The sequence below is a fragment of the Urocitellus parryii genome, chromosome 6 (assembly GCF_045843805.1).
Source record: "Urocitellus parryii isolate mUroPar1 chromosome 6, mUroPar1.hap1, whole genome shotgun sequence".
NCBI classification, from domain to species: domain Eukaryota; kingdom Metazoa; phylum Chordata; class Mammalia; order Rodentia; family Sciuridae; genus Urocitellus; species Urocitellus parryii.
Window position 1 is genome coordinate 137,673,288 of NC_135536.1, and position 15,411 is coordinate 137,688,698.

Genomic DNA, 15,411 nt, shown 5'->3' on the forward strand with positions numbered 1-15,411 from the left:
TTCCCTCCCTCCCTTCCTTCTCCCTTCCTCCCCCTGCCCCTCTCTCTTTCTCTCTTGGTAAATTTTATTTTGAGATAGAGTCTCACTAAGTTACTGAAGCTGACCTTGGATTTGCCATGTTCTTGCCTCAGTATCCTAAGTAGCCGGGATTATAGGTGTGCATCACTGGGCCCAGTTTACTATATTCTTATCTTTGATTTTTTTCTCTTGCCCCTTTCAAGATTCCCCTTTTATGTTTGATATTTAGTTGTTTGCACCTCGCAGGCTTGATCCTTCCCTTTCTCTTCTTCCTTCTTCTTCTGGTATTTACTCTGCTTGAGGTTTTCTCTTGACTTACTGTTGGCCTTGTTTCATTACTTTAGGAAAACTCTTTGCAGTGGTCTATTCAAATATTTCTTCTGCCAAATTCCCTCTTTTCTCTCTTGAATTTCAAATGCACCTATGCTGGTCTGTTTGATATTTTCCCATAGCTCTTAGATGCTCTCCTCTGTTCTGCCTTTATTTTTCCTCTTTGTGTTTCAGTTTTTGTAATTTTTCTGGGATTAAAATTTCAGTAATTCCTTTCTTAATTATGATGAATCTACTGATGAGTTCATCAAATGCATTCTTAGTCTCAGTTATTGCATTTAAAATTTTTCCAGCATTTTAATTTTATCTCTTCTTAGAATTTGCATGACTCTGTTGTAAATCCCCAACAATCATGCATGTTATTTATCTTTTCCTTTAAGAATTAACGATATCAGTAATAATTATATTAAATTCCCTGCCTGATAGTTCAAGTATTTGTGTCATGTGGCTTATTTTTTTCAATGACTGTGCCTTGCCATCATGCTGTTTTATTCTTGCTGCTTTATGTGTTTATAATTTTTGGTTGCATGCAGAGAGCATGTACCAGACAATCAAGATGAAGAAGGGAGTGCCCCTCCTCCTCTGCTAGGCTTTTGCAGTGTGTGGGGGATGTTGAGATCTAGTTGGTAGGTGAACATGGTTTGGATTTTGTTATGATTACCTGAAATTTGTTGGGAGTTTTTTTTTTAATTGAGATTTAATTTACAGACAATTAAATTCCTACTTTTTTGTACAGTTCTATGAGTTTTGACAAATGCATATGGTTGTGTAACCACCACCACAAGCAATGTACAGAATAAGGCCATTACTCCTCAGATTTTCTTGTTCCATTTTGTACTTGTTTCTTCTTTAACCCCCAACCCTTGGCAGCCAGTGACCTTCTGTATGCCATAGAAATGTAGTCATACCCTATGAAGCCTTTGGAACTTGCTTCTTTTACTTTGCATAACACATTTGGAGTTTACCCATGTTGCTGCATGACTAGCGGTTTATTTGTTTTTATTGTGGAGCAGTATTTCATGATACGTATGTACCCCTGAATGTTGATTTTTCCATTCATCAGCTGAAGGGATTTGGAATTGTTTCCAGAATTTGGCAATAGTTAGTGTTTGACTTAGGATGTATATAACTATATATGAGAATTTATTCTACTATTTTAGTCATTGTTTTTATCTCATTGTTTTCCTTTTTGCATTGTGTTCTGTTCTTGAAATTCTGCTTTGGTCATTATTTTCAAAAGCAGTAAATGTGTTAAGATCTTTGTAAAGAGAAAGCACGAGGTATCATGATTTCTGTACTTAATAGCCTTATGTGTAAGAGAAAGAGAGAGGAAGTAGGATTCACTGGTAGATCCATCAAAACACAAGAATGTATCTCCTTAAAGAGAGTATTTGATGGGCACTGTCACTAGGATTTCTTATCATAGACATTTTCTGGGTTTCCATGAAATAATATTTCAGTATTGGGAAAGACAGCCATCTCCTAAGTCCATTCATTTGCTTCTTCCCCAGGGTTCCTGAGGAAGTTAGGGTGCTCCTTATTTAGAGAATTAGAAAATAAAGCTGGAAAAAGCCATCTCCATGCCCCTGTTTTATGGATTCTTAAGCGAAGTCCTAGGGAGGAGAGCTGACTTGCCCAAGATCTCTTAGTGGTCAAGAACTAAAAGTTGGTCTCTTGAGTTTTTGGAGAATGTTACTAGACCTGGGGAAAATGCCTGATGCCTAATGTGTGTGGAATACAACCAGTTATACAAAGTATCAGGCAAGATTGCTTCCTCCGATCTCTAAGGAAATTCGATTCAAGCATGTATTTTCTGAAGTGAATGATCCTTTTGTTTTGCTTTAGGAGTTAACAAGCGAGAGACTGGGCCTCTACCTCTTTCCTGAAGGACTCTGTTTCATTTCACTGTGCCTGCAGGGCTTATTGTGGTAGAATATGAATGGATGTGGACTTCCAGGAAACACATTCGTTATTTTCTCCCTGAAAATTGATGTAATGTATGTGAAAGTGAATTCTCTACTTAAAAAAGAAGCCAACTCAAGGGCACTGTGTTAGTCAGCTTTTCATAGCTGTGATACAAATACCCAAAAAGAACAACTTAGAGGAGGAAATGTTTATTTTGTAAGGCTCATGGGGTCTCAGTCCATGGTCAGATGCGTTCATTTGTCTGGGGCTGAGGTGAGGCAGAACGTCATGGAGGAAGGGTGTGGTGGAGGAAAGCTATCAGCTCAGAGCAGCTGGGAAACAGAAAGAGTGAGAGAGAGCAAGAAGCCAGGGACAGATATAGTCCAAGATCATGCCGCTAGTGACCTGCTCTCTATAGCCATGTGCCATCTGGCCATGGTTAACACCCAGTAGCTCATTCCAATTATTACAACATCAAATGGATTAATTCACTGATGAGGTTCCAACTCTCATGATCCAGAACATTGCCGAACACAGGAACTTTTGAACTTTTGGGGAGAGGATATGAAAGATTTAAACCATTAATGGGTTTATATAACCTGCCTCTACTTCTGTACCTGCTGTTCTCTCTGCCTAGAATCATCACCTTCCTTGTCTTTGTTTCTAGAATTTTTCTTGTCCTTCAGGCAAGTTGCCTTATGCCTTACCCCACTGGATCACAAGTGCCCCCTTTGAGGTGATGAGATTGCATACTTCTAACTTGACATTTATCACACTACCTTTTTCATTGTTAGGTTTTTTTCATCGTCTCTTAAATTAGACTGAGTTTCTGGAGAGTGACACCATCAAACCTGAAATATAGTGACTAGATAATTGGGACTTTGGCCAAATTCAGATCCTTTGTTGGACTAAGCATTGGACCTCCAATGCGGGTAACTGAATTAAGTTCTTGTAATCCTCATTCTGTCGTAGGCCCTGGACCCTCAATGACTCTGAGTCCTTAAAAGAAAAGTCCCACAAGATACTTATCCTTTGGCTAATTTTTCCTTCAGCTTCTGAACTTTCCTGAATTAAGCATCTTGGGCCAGTTCACTACGTAAGATATCAGGAGAGATGATTCATATAAAGACTCATAAAGCATGTGCTGGCCCTTTCTCCGTTCATCTCTTTCATCCTTTCGGCTTTTAATAACCCACTTGGAGATACATTTTAAGATCTGCCTGCGTCAGACTCATTTATGATTTATGGCTCTGCTTTCTCACCCACCCTTGGAAGACTATTAAATTATCACTGAAGGCCGCATCGCCAGCCTACTATTATATTGAACGTTAGGATATATTAAGAAAGGCAAAGGCCAGAGACAGTCTCCAGGAATAGCTGTCCTGAGTAAATATATATGCCATGCAAATTTGAAGTCACAGGCATCTTCCTGAAATAAAAGGCTTACCAATTGGTTTTTCTTATGGAAATGAAAGCATACATGACAATGTTTGGAAGCCCCTGTTTTTCAAACCCTGTAGCAAATTTGGCCTAAAGGAAAAAATATTCAAAATAATTTGGTTTTCTAGACCAATGATTTTCAAATCTTTGTGTAATCACTATAATGGTCTGTTGCCTCCGATGATCATTATCATTTACAAGGTCAGGTTGGAACCTAGGAAGCCATATCTTTAATAATAACCTTCTTCTTCATTCTGATGTGAGGGTCTGGGCATCTCCCTTTGACAAGTACTTGCTCTTCTTATTGTGTGGGAGGCCATTTTGCAGAAGCTAATTTTAGGTGACTCTAGGTTAGACCTCTGAGTAGAACACTATGTGACAAGATAGATACTGGCCTTCATATGTGTTTGGGAGTGAATTATCTTGGAGCCTGAAGAACAGTGACCCTCAGGTCTCTCTGCCCGCTCTGTCCCTGTGATTCCCACTGTATCCTTGTTGTCTGATGCCTGTTCTTTTCACCAATTATACCAAAGGGCAGGGACAGTGGCTTCCACTCTATATTAAAAGCTCCCAGTCCCATGCTCAGCAGGTTTTTGCTGAAGATGGGAAATATAAATGAGTGACTAGACAATGAATGAATGAACAGATTGTGATCACTCACAAATGGAGGTATAGCTAAAAGCAAAGCTTGCAGCCTGCAAAATTTGACCAAGCAACAGAAGGTGTCAATGAATGTGAGGTAGATTCTTAAATGTGATATTGTTCTTTGTAAGATAATGCAGAAATTGGAATAATGCAAGTGGATCCCAAAGGTGGCTGGACCTCATGATCATCTTGGTGACTTACCCCCTTATTAGCTGAGTTTTTTAAAGTGAGAAAGTAATATGATGTAAAGTAAAAGTGAAGTTTATCTCATTTCTATCCCCTTGGCATCGCCTCAGATCCCAGCACTTGTTTCCTGTGTAACTCCCTACCTATATTTGGAGAGTGTATATTGGAACCACACAGACCATCTTTTTTCTTAAATGAATGGTCACCTTCTGTGAACTTTATATTGCATCTTGATGTTTTTCACTTAGCAATGTATCTTTAAGATTATTCTGTATTAACACATGTAGATCAGCCTCATTGGCTATATCATACATGGTATTCCATTATATGGTGTTTGTCTATCCTCTATCTAGTATGTATGTTTGTTTGTATGTGTGCGATAATCCATTACTAATATTACCAATGTCACAATGAAGACCAGTGAATGTGTCTCTTCAACTGTATGAATAAATATATGTAAGACAAATTCCTAGAGATGGTATTCCTAGGTGAAAGGGAATGTGAATTTTAAATTTTGCAAAATTGCTTCCCAAAGAGGCTGCCTTGATTAAATTCTACCACCAGGGTAAATGAAAATGCCTATTTCCTTACATCTTTGTTAGGGCAATTTTAAAAATAAAGATTATCAGGCCTTCACCATTGTATTACTTCCAGACCTTATAGGACCAGCCAAGGGATCTGCATGTTTTTAAAGCCTTGGAGAAAGTGAACCGTTACCCATATTTTCATTGACACTGTTTCACACTCTGTTATTCTGATGGGAGAAGGTCCATGGACTCTCATTTGGGAATACCCAATTTGTGTACCCCATACAGACCTGGACTGGACCCTGACTTCTGTAGTTCTGAAGGCCTTCCTCACTAATTAACTGAACAGCTAAGAAATGCAGAAACAATCTGGGTTGAAAGTAGTGTTCCAGCACCTTTTGTCATGCAGTTCTTATTTTGTCTTTCTGTGTTTTCCATTTTGGTCTCAAGTCTCTTTTCTTTTCCTGGATGAATCACTCAGAGGCTAACATCTCTTCCACAGGTTCACAAAGATGTACTTTAAGCACGTACTCTTCGAGGACACATTCTTTGATGAATGTTATTTTGAAGATGTTACATCTACTGACACCTATTTCAAAAACTGCACCATTGAATCAACCGTCTTTTATAACACAGGTGAGAAGGTGGGTGGAGTGGGAGGAAGGCAGCAGGGGTGGATCAGTGTAGGCTAAGAACCAGCACGCTCAGTTGTAAGCTTTAGGAGGAGGGAAGTGTTTGTAGATATTAGTGCCAAGCCTTAGGGAGGAGAGATGGGCTCTAGCCCGAGGAACGGCACAAATTAGGCACACAGCCTTCACCAAACATTTAGTTTATCTATGTCTGTTTTTATCACACAAAAAATTAGAAACCAAAGTTCTGGCCAAGTGTTCACATCTTGATGAGGCTCATGGTACACGCTAAGGCCCTTTGGTAGGAACAAAGTGTGACACCAATAAAAACCAGCACTCCAGGGGACTGCATTTTTTGCACAGAATACATTCTTAAAGACTTTGCCATGATTAAAAAATGAAAAGAGAAAATTGCCTTTGTTCAAATTTTGTGCGTAAAACAAATGCTAATACTGTTTTAGGAGCATACCATTTTAAGTTTCCATGATTTAAAAAAATCATGAAATTCCACTCATCCACTACTCCTCATCATTCTTGTTAGAGATTTATAAAATATCGAATAGAGTTGGAACATAAGGAAACTAACTGTGTGTTACCAGAGACCTTACTTACTTTATCTCAGTTGAGAAATATACTATTGCTATCCCCACTTTATAGTTAGGGAAACTCGGACTTCAGCAACTTGCTCAAGGCCACAGTTAGATGGGGGATTTTGGATCCATTCTTCAATTATTTGGCCCTAAAGTCTGTGATCTTTCCACTAAACTACTTGCATCTTGTCCAGATGGATGCCTTCTCCCCAGCACCAGCATCAAAGTGTAGTTTATATAAGAACATCTTTCCCCTCCGTGATACCAGTCTCAAACTATTCAATATCTGGTCTCCCAATATCCCTCAGTTTCTTAATATTCTTATGAGACTTACTTTCTGAATTTCCTGTTAGTCTGAACTTAAAACAATGAGTTTCAGAAATTTACTATTTATCATTAAACTGTGCATGTCCTTTTATTCTTTCATGTTTTAATGATGCTTTTTCATTCAAATACTCTTAATGCAGGGGTTCTTGCAAACACTTGTAGCCAGAAAATGTCAGAGCTGGGAGAAGCACTGGAGATAATCCAATTTTATAGGTACAGTTTTAGGGAGGTTGCAGGGGTTTAGTGGCAGGGCTGGCTCCTTAAATCCAGGTGTCCAGGGAGCCGATCTAACCCTCTTTCTGTTAGGACAGCTTGTCTTTGAAGGTGTCAGAAGATATGTGAATTGTTTCCAAAGGAAACGGTTTTTATTTTGAAGAACATGAAGTCTCTGCACAGACTATAGCAGGAGCTCTGGAGTGGATGGTTCCATATGGACCCAACTCTCTTGTGTTCTGCTTGCCTAAGTTGGGTAGCCTCAGAGGAATGGGCCAGCCTCTGTGACCCTCAGAGTCACCCAGTTGGTATAAACTGGACTGTTATCCAGCTGGGGAGATGATGCATTTTAAAATGTTCCTCCCATTAACGTTGGTTTTCTTTCTCCTCGTGGTGATTAGAACAGGTCATTGAATTTCTGAAAGTCAATTCAGTGTAAAGCCTCTCTTCATCCACACCTGGTACACATCACCTTGACTCTGAGGTCACAGCCTGCTCACGGAAGGGGCAGAGCTTCCTCTCTGCCTCTCTTCCCCTCTCTCCAGCTCCTCTACACTCTCATGAGCCAAAGGTTTCTCTCTCTTTCCAGACCTCTACAAGCATAAGTTCATCAACTGCCAGTTTATCAACTCCACCTTCCTGGAGCAGAAGGAGGGCTGCCACATGGACTTCGAAGAAGACAACGACTTCCTGATTTACCTCGTCAGCTTCCTTGGCAGCCTCTCTGTCTTGCCTGGGAACATCATTTCTGCCCTGCTCATGGATAGAATTGGAAGGCTCAAGATGATCGGTGAGTTGTTAGGGTGTCCCATCTGGACTCCGCTGGGCTGGGCCAGTCAGTGGCTTTCAAGCACCCTAGGGCCATGGGGTATTTCTTTAAATTAAAGAAAGCTTGCACAGGAAACCAAGCAGGTAAGACTGAATCTGGTGCAGTTGAACCTAGGAGGTGCATCTGCAGAAGCCCAGGGGCCTGGGGAGGGAGTCTGAGAGCTCTAGCACAGGAGAAGGACTCCCTTTCATTTTCAGGCTGAGAGATTCTGTGGCCCTCACTCATTCTATTAGCATTCAATATGAATATGAAATATATCTGCCCTTCCTGTGTCATAAAGGGATTTTAAACAAACATGCAAAATGCTCTTAAATGATAGTTTGATGATTTAACATAAATCAGATTACTCTTGTTGTTTAACTATAATGATGGGGCTTTGGCGTTAGATAGACTCATGTTGAAATCTGAGCACCCCATGATTGTTAGATGTGAGAACAGTCTTTTACTTCTCTGGGTTTCAGTTTCTTATTTATAAGATGAGGTACCTGTAGATAGCTGTTGGGATGATGAGGGTTGAACATAACATATCCCAAGCATGTGCTACGTTTGGCACACATGGGAGGCTCCCACAAATGGTAGCTATCTACACACACCCCTCAGTTCCACCAGGATTTGCAGCTGTGTGTTACAGCAATATAATGGCATGCATGGTGAGCCAGAAACACAAAGTACACATCGAGGACCGCGGAAAATGTACATTAGAATACATCTTACATCCCAGGGCTGGGGAGGCAGGAGACCCATTAATAAAAATGCCATTAAGGATCTGCCCTCGGGATACAGTTGGTCAGGAAAATTAATACCTAGATTCCTAGTACCAAAACTCAAAGGGAAACAAAATAAATCACCTAGTCATTATATCGGAGAAAACTTGTCAGGTGTTCATGAGAAGAAATCTTTTCCTGGTGTTAGACTCATGTGGAATATTATTATGACAAATAGCAGCATGAATATTCCCAATGGTGAGCCTAAGAAGTGCCTGTGACTTCAAGCTTTTAGTCTTATGGGCAGGCTGCAGAGTCGTCTCACAGATGTGGGACCCTGAGCTGACCCTGCTACAGGCTGTGCCCTGGTCAGTTCTGATACCCCTGAGGGAAGGGACAGGGACTTCCTCATTTCTGAAACCCCCATGCCTGGCAAGCACCTGCCGCGCGTTGACACTTAGTCACGTGTCCATGAGGGAGGCCCCTTTCCTGCATTCTCCAGAGGCACCTCGCTCTCAGCAGAGGGTACCACAGGGTGGCATCGTGTCAGCGCCTGGTGGCTATCTCTTTCAAAATTAGCTTTATGAGTCCGGAGACATTCTTTTACCATCCCGAGCTTCATTTTCATAATTGCCAAAATCATCTCTCTATTTGCTCCAATGAGATCATGAGAGCAGGCAGGTGACACTTCTGCCACTTGATGGCTGGACTTGAGTCCAGAGTCTGACCCTGTTGGCCAGGTCTTGAAGTAGCTGGGGAAGGTCTGGGGAAGGCAGGGACTGCAGGGTGGGTCCTGCTCTCCATGGATGCAGGAGGAAGGCTGGGCTCAGGGGACAGGCTGGGCAGCAGGACAGCCGATACCTTCTCCATGCCATCGAAGCCCCTTCTGATCATCCCAGGTCACACTTGGGCTCCCAAGTTAGAGATCTAGAACTACCATTTAGAATTCCTCCATATTCGACTCCTATGAGAATTTTGTTTCTGAGCTGGATTGCAAGCTCATTTGGAGCTCGGGCAGTGCCTCCTCTAGAGGTCTCTGTACCCTGAGTCTTTAGGGAGAAGCCGGACTCCCATGGGTCAGTGCGCAGTGAATTCTGGGTGCTCAGTAAATATCCATTCCACAGTGTCACGATGGGACATGGTGAGCTGCTCTGAAACAGCATTTCCCATGCCCCTCAGACCAAGCCCCCCATAGAATACGCAGAGCAGCTCTGTCCTGCTGACTCTCCAGGGCTCTTGGCAGGTTGGAAGTTGCTTCTTGTGAACAGCAGAGGAGAGAAGTTTTCCTAATGAGGCTGTTGCCCACTCATTCATTCAATAAACATTTATTTATGCGGTACTTATTCTCTGCCAGGCTGTGTGGGAAGCAATGAGACTGGAGTGGTAATTGAGAGAGTCAATATCTCCGTGCTTAAAGAGCAAATGATAGATTGGGAGAGACAGACATAAGCTAGAAATTTCATTTAACTAACACTATGAAACGCTTGTTATAGGTCAGGCTGTGTTCCAAGTATTTTATCATTATTAACACATCAAGCCCTTGTCATAACCCTTGGAGGCAGGCACTACTTTAATGTACATTTTACAGATGGGGAAATGAGACAGCACAGAGAGGTTAAGTGACTCATTCAGGGTCACACAGGTTTCGAAACGGTGAAGCAAGAATTGGATCTCAAACCTCTTAAATACAGGGGAATAAATTAGAAAGTGGGAGGACCGTGGGCTATAGGGACCTACAGCAGGAACAACTAACATGGTTTCTTTGAGGGCTGCTGTGGGTAGAGGGCACGGTTCTCATGGCACTTGTGGTCCGTGGGTGCCCGTCTCTTCCCCTTCTAGTTCTCTCCTAGCAATTGGGAAAGAGACCGCGGACACCTACTTTCAGCCCTACCTTCCCAGGGTCTGCAGCATCCAGGCGGACAGTTAGCATCTCCCAGCTCATCAGCAAGCCCTGGTACTAGCCTTGCAGCCCTGGGTCTGGGGCCAGGCCTCTGGGTTCTTGGCAGCCAAAGCCTGTCTTTCTCTTCAGCCCGATGGCTGCTGGGAAATGAAGCCTGCTTTCCCGCTGGCTGTCTGGGATCTGCCTTCCTGCCTCCTCTCCAGCTCTGCTCCTGGGCTGCAACCTGTCCTGCCTCGCCCTGCCCCCACCTGGGCTTCCCGAGCTCCCAGGGTGGACCCACCGAATCTGGCCCGGTCTTCTTTTGAGGAGATCTCTCATCATTAGCTCCATCAGCTCGAGTCCTGGCTGAAGAGATCCATCCCCACTGGTTTCAAGGAAGAGACTGTATTGATGGGTGGCTTGAGAAATGTGGACGGGGTTTTCAGAACAAATGAGGCAGGTAGGCAACCCGGTGGCAGCAGGGAGAAGGGGAGAAATCACCCTCATAGAACCTAGGGGGCTGGAACCCTGGAGGAAGAGCCACCTGGCAGGAGCTGTGGTCCTGAGAGGTGAGGCCACTGACCACCAACCAACCAACCAACCAACCAAACAAACCAAAACAACAAAAGTGGGGGGTTTCTAAAACAGAATGGAGTTGAGGAACAATGCTCCAACCTGTCTCTCCTCCCAGGTGACAATGATGTCCATCAGTCACTCTGGAACAGAGAAAGCGGAGGGATCTTGGGGTGGAGAGGAGATGGGAGGGAGAAGAAAGCAGGTCAGCCTTTCCTGAGGTTCCCTTTTGGTAGCCCGTTCCCACAGGAATGTAAGATGCATGAGAATCTTTTTTTTTTTTTTTTTTGCTGAAGTTTATTTTAAATTTTAATTTATTTAAAAAACATTTTTTTAAATTAAAAAAATTAAAATGATTTTAATTGACACATTTAAATTGTATATCTCTATGGGCTACAAAGTGATTCTCTGCTATACATACACAATGTGGCATGCTTAAGTCAAGTGCGTTGACCTCCTCACCACCCATACTTATTATTTTTTTGTGGAGAAACATTTGAAATTTATTTTCAGTGATTCTGAGGAACATGATATGTTAGCATCAATATCATCACTGTACTGTACAATACATCTCTGAAGTTTATTCTTCTAACTGAATTCGTATCCTTTGACCAGCATCTTCCTGATACATCCTCACTCCCCAGCACTTGGTAACCACTATGCTACTTTCTGAGTTCCACTTTTTTAGGTTCCACATGTGAGTGAGATCCTGTGGTATTTGTCTTCCTGTGTTATTTCACTCAACATAATGGCCTCCAGTTCCATCTGTATTGCTGTAAATGACAGGGTTTTCCTCTCCTTTAAAGGGCTGAATGATACTCCATGATGCATATGCATTATGTATATGTATTATCCACTCATCTGTTGCTGGGTATTTAGATGGATTCTGTATCTTTTCTATTGTAAATAGAGCTGTGAGAACCTGGGCAGGTGTCTGTTTGACATATTGATTGCAAATTCAGAATGGAGCTTTTTTTTTTTTTTCCTTTTTTTAAACTGATCTTTGTGTCTCTCGAGCACCTTGAACAGTGTCTGGCACTTAGTATATTCTCAACAAATACCTCCATCTCCACCACCCCCAACTCTTTTGGACTGAACAGTACCATAGAGTGGCAATTTCAAAATCTTTCCTGGAGGTAAACTCTGGTGACCCATGCAGAAGCCTCTGATCCCATGGCTAGGGTACCATGGAGGGGGATTCAGGCTATATTCTCTCCATGTGGAGGATGGACCTCATACTTCAGGTAACTTGTCCCATTAGGTGTGAAATGGGAGACAGGACAGAACCTGTGGGTGACAGTCTTGTTTGAGCCATGAAGTTTCATGTTTCTTTCTGCTCTTGACCTCTCTCCTCAGGTGGCTCCATGCTAATCTCAGCAGTCTGCTGCTTCTTCCTGTTTTTTGGCAATAGTGAGTCTGCAATGATTGGCTGGCAATGCCTGTTCTGCGGGACCAGCATTGCGGCCTGGAATGCTCTGGATGTGATTACAGTGGAGCTGTATCCCACCAACCAGAGGTCAGTCCTTCCTGGGATTTCCTTTGGACTTGTTGGACTTCTTTAGCTAGAAGTTCACCTGCCCACTAAATCTTGCAAAGTGCCTGGCCATCTTGGTCTTTCTTGTGCTCCATGCACCAAATATATTCTAGGTTATTGAGTTTCTCTGCATAGGGGTTGGCAAGGCCCTGAAGTGGGCAGTCTGTGGCTCCATAGGATGGGGTGGGTGGTCAAAAGGTAAAAGACAAGATCTAGCTACATCTAGGCAGAGGATTAATATTGAACAATTAGCAAAACCTGTGTCATGCAATCCTCAAGGGAGGTGAGAACAAGCCTGCCCACAGGAGATAAAGGGAAAAGGTGAACTAGAAAACCAAGGGTGGGCGTGGGGCTGGGGAGTGAAATAAAGGTGGGGATGAAGGATGAAGTTCCAGGGCATTTGCAGAGAATATGTCAGAGAAGCCCAGGGTTTACTTTTATTTTGTACAAGCCACATGGGAAAAGGCCTAGTTTAAAGGCACAGGGTCAAGGCCATTACTTGGTAGTTGTTTCTCCACGTGGAGGGGGAATTGTGAATTTTAAGGTGAAGATAAGTGGCCCTGTGGATAAAAAAGAATGTGAAGGAGTGTGGAAGGTGGGTAAATGGATTTCTAAAAACAAAACCAACCAACCAAACAAACAAAACAAAAAAACCTTAATAATATTCCCCAAATTAGTGACAGAGAAGATGGGATTTGGGTAGCTACACTAAGTCCCCCCCTCCAAAAAAGAAGAAGAAGAAGAAAAAAATTGATCGTTATTTGAATGGGATGTAATTTTATTTCTAGGAGACTGAAGAGAAACAACTAGAAACAAGAAAGTAATACTGGTCTGGTGGTCAGCAATAAAACTACTTTAATGGCTTACAGGTTTTAAAATGTATCAAAACAAGTTAAAAATGTAACTGAAGCTGAGTGTGGTGGCTCACCTGTAATCTCAGCAAGTTGGGAGACTAAGGCAGGAGGGTGGCAAGTTCAAGGCCAGTAAGAACCTCAGCAACTTAGTGAGACCATCTCAATAAATAAATAAATAAGGGCTGGGGATATAACTCAGTGGTTAAAGTACTGGGGTTTATAATCCCCAGTACCAAATAAATAAATAAATAAATAAATAAAATAAATAAATAAATAAAAAGGAATTGAAGTCCATTTGTAATAAAACACCTAGAAATCAATTTGAAACACTCATAGGAATAAAACTATAATAACCGTAAAACTTACAAAGAGGTAAAAGGAGACTTAAATAAATGTCAAGATATAACTCATTATGTATAAGAAGATTTAATCTCATGAAAATGTCAAATTTTATTTAGTTTTTCTCTAACTTATGAGAGTATTTCAGAATTCAATGAGATTTATTTCCTCTGGGATCTTGAAAAAAATATTCTGAATTTTATTTAGAAAAGCACATGTGAAAATAAATATACAGGAAAATGCTGAAAACAAAAATACTGGGATTAGGTGCTAGTGATTATAAAGGTAAAGAGTTTTTCAATTATAGACAAATATAAAAAGGAATTGTGAGTACAAAAATATAACCACATTCTTAAATTCTGGTATAAAAATATTTTACTTCAGTTGGGGAGCAATGGTGTTGGGAACATTGTGTCTGTTTATAGATGAGGTCATGGCAGGATAAATGGTGAATCATAGTTATCATTTGGAAGTGTGATTGAGGGACAGTAACTAGGATTAGGTGATAAACTCCAAAACTTCATGGCTTTCCAATGAGGTAGGCATTTCATTTTTTTCTTTTGTAGAAAACTACAGCAGGCAGTTTAGGCTCTTTCTATGTTGTTCTTCCTTGTCTAGACTTAATTGTGGTCTATGATGAGACCATCTATGTTTTAGGAAGTAGGATAGAAGGAAACAAGACAAAGAAGAAAGCAGAAAGCCTGATCACGAGCTTTCTTAAGGAAGTGTCTTAGTAGGTACCATTTGTATTTACAACCCATTGGCTAGAACTAAGTCACATGACTACAGTCAGCACCAAGGGATTCTGGGAAATGTAGTCTTACATTTGAAGAACTATATGGAGGGACAACTAGCAGTCTGCCACAAGGAGGTGTTACTTAGGGGGAACATTACACTTTCTGTTTTGCATATGTCTTTATTATTTTTGCAACAAGCAAGTACTAACTGTAAGTATTTTAAGAACAGATATATTTGAAAAGAGAAGGAAAAAAACTTGAAGGCAATAATTCAAAACATTAATCATTGTGATTGCCTTAAATATCTTTATATTCTGTATTTCCAAATTTGATTAAATGAGAATGTGCTAATTTTATATTTAGGAAAAAACTGCCCCCTCCACTCCCCCACTCAAGAAAAAGAACCCTGTCTCATTTATCTAAAAAGGTGCAGAATTTCAGAATTCTTTCCTTTCCTTTTCTTTTGCAGGGCAACAGCCTTTGGCATCCTCAATGGATTATGCAGATTTGGCGCCATCCTGGGAAACACCATCTTTGCTTCTTTTGTTGGGATAACCAAAGTGGTCCCAATCCTTCTGGCTGCTGCTTCTCTGGTTGGGGGTGGCCTGATTGCCCTTCGACTGCCAGAGACTCGAGAACAGGTCCTGATGTGAACAACCTATGGGAAAAGGAAAGATCAAAAGAATCTTGTCCAGGACACTAAAATGCAGCCACATCTCCTACCTGTCATTGTCCACAGGACACCTTGGATAGCGCAGGAGAAGTTGATTTTGAGATCCCTAGTTTAGGACCCACTTCAGTTGTCAATATGTTTGTTACTCAGGTGACTGATTTGGGGTGCTCTGAGCCACTCTTAGGATCCCAGAGCTGTGTACTTGGCCTCAGTTTTCCCCAGCCCAAGGTAGAGGGAGGACCCTTCAGTGAGTACATACCTAAGCAAAGACTGCATTTCCCTAAGTGAGGTGCAAGAACTTATTTGCATTTCAAAATGAATTTGAGGTTGAGAAACATAAAGCTTCCAGGAGATCAATGACCTAATGAATTAACTTGCCTAGAAGTTAGGGAGATCACATATTTTTACATTCAAAGGTATCACCGAACATATTTTCCATTTGAAAATTGGCACAATAGCATTGAAGATACTCTGATATA

The 15,411-nt window shown here is 41.5% G+C and overlaps 1 pseudogene; it reads left to right on the forward strand.

Moving 5' to 3' along the window:
- LOC144255350 (synaptic vesicle glycoprotein 2B-like) overlaps positions 1–14,912 on the forward strand; it is a 60,807-nt pseudogene extending 45,895 nt beyond the window's left edge.
- The last annotated feature ends 499 nt before the right edge of the window (positions 14,913–15,411 follow it).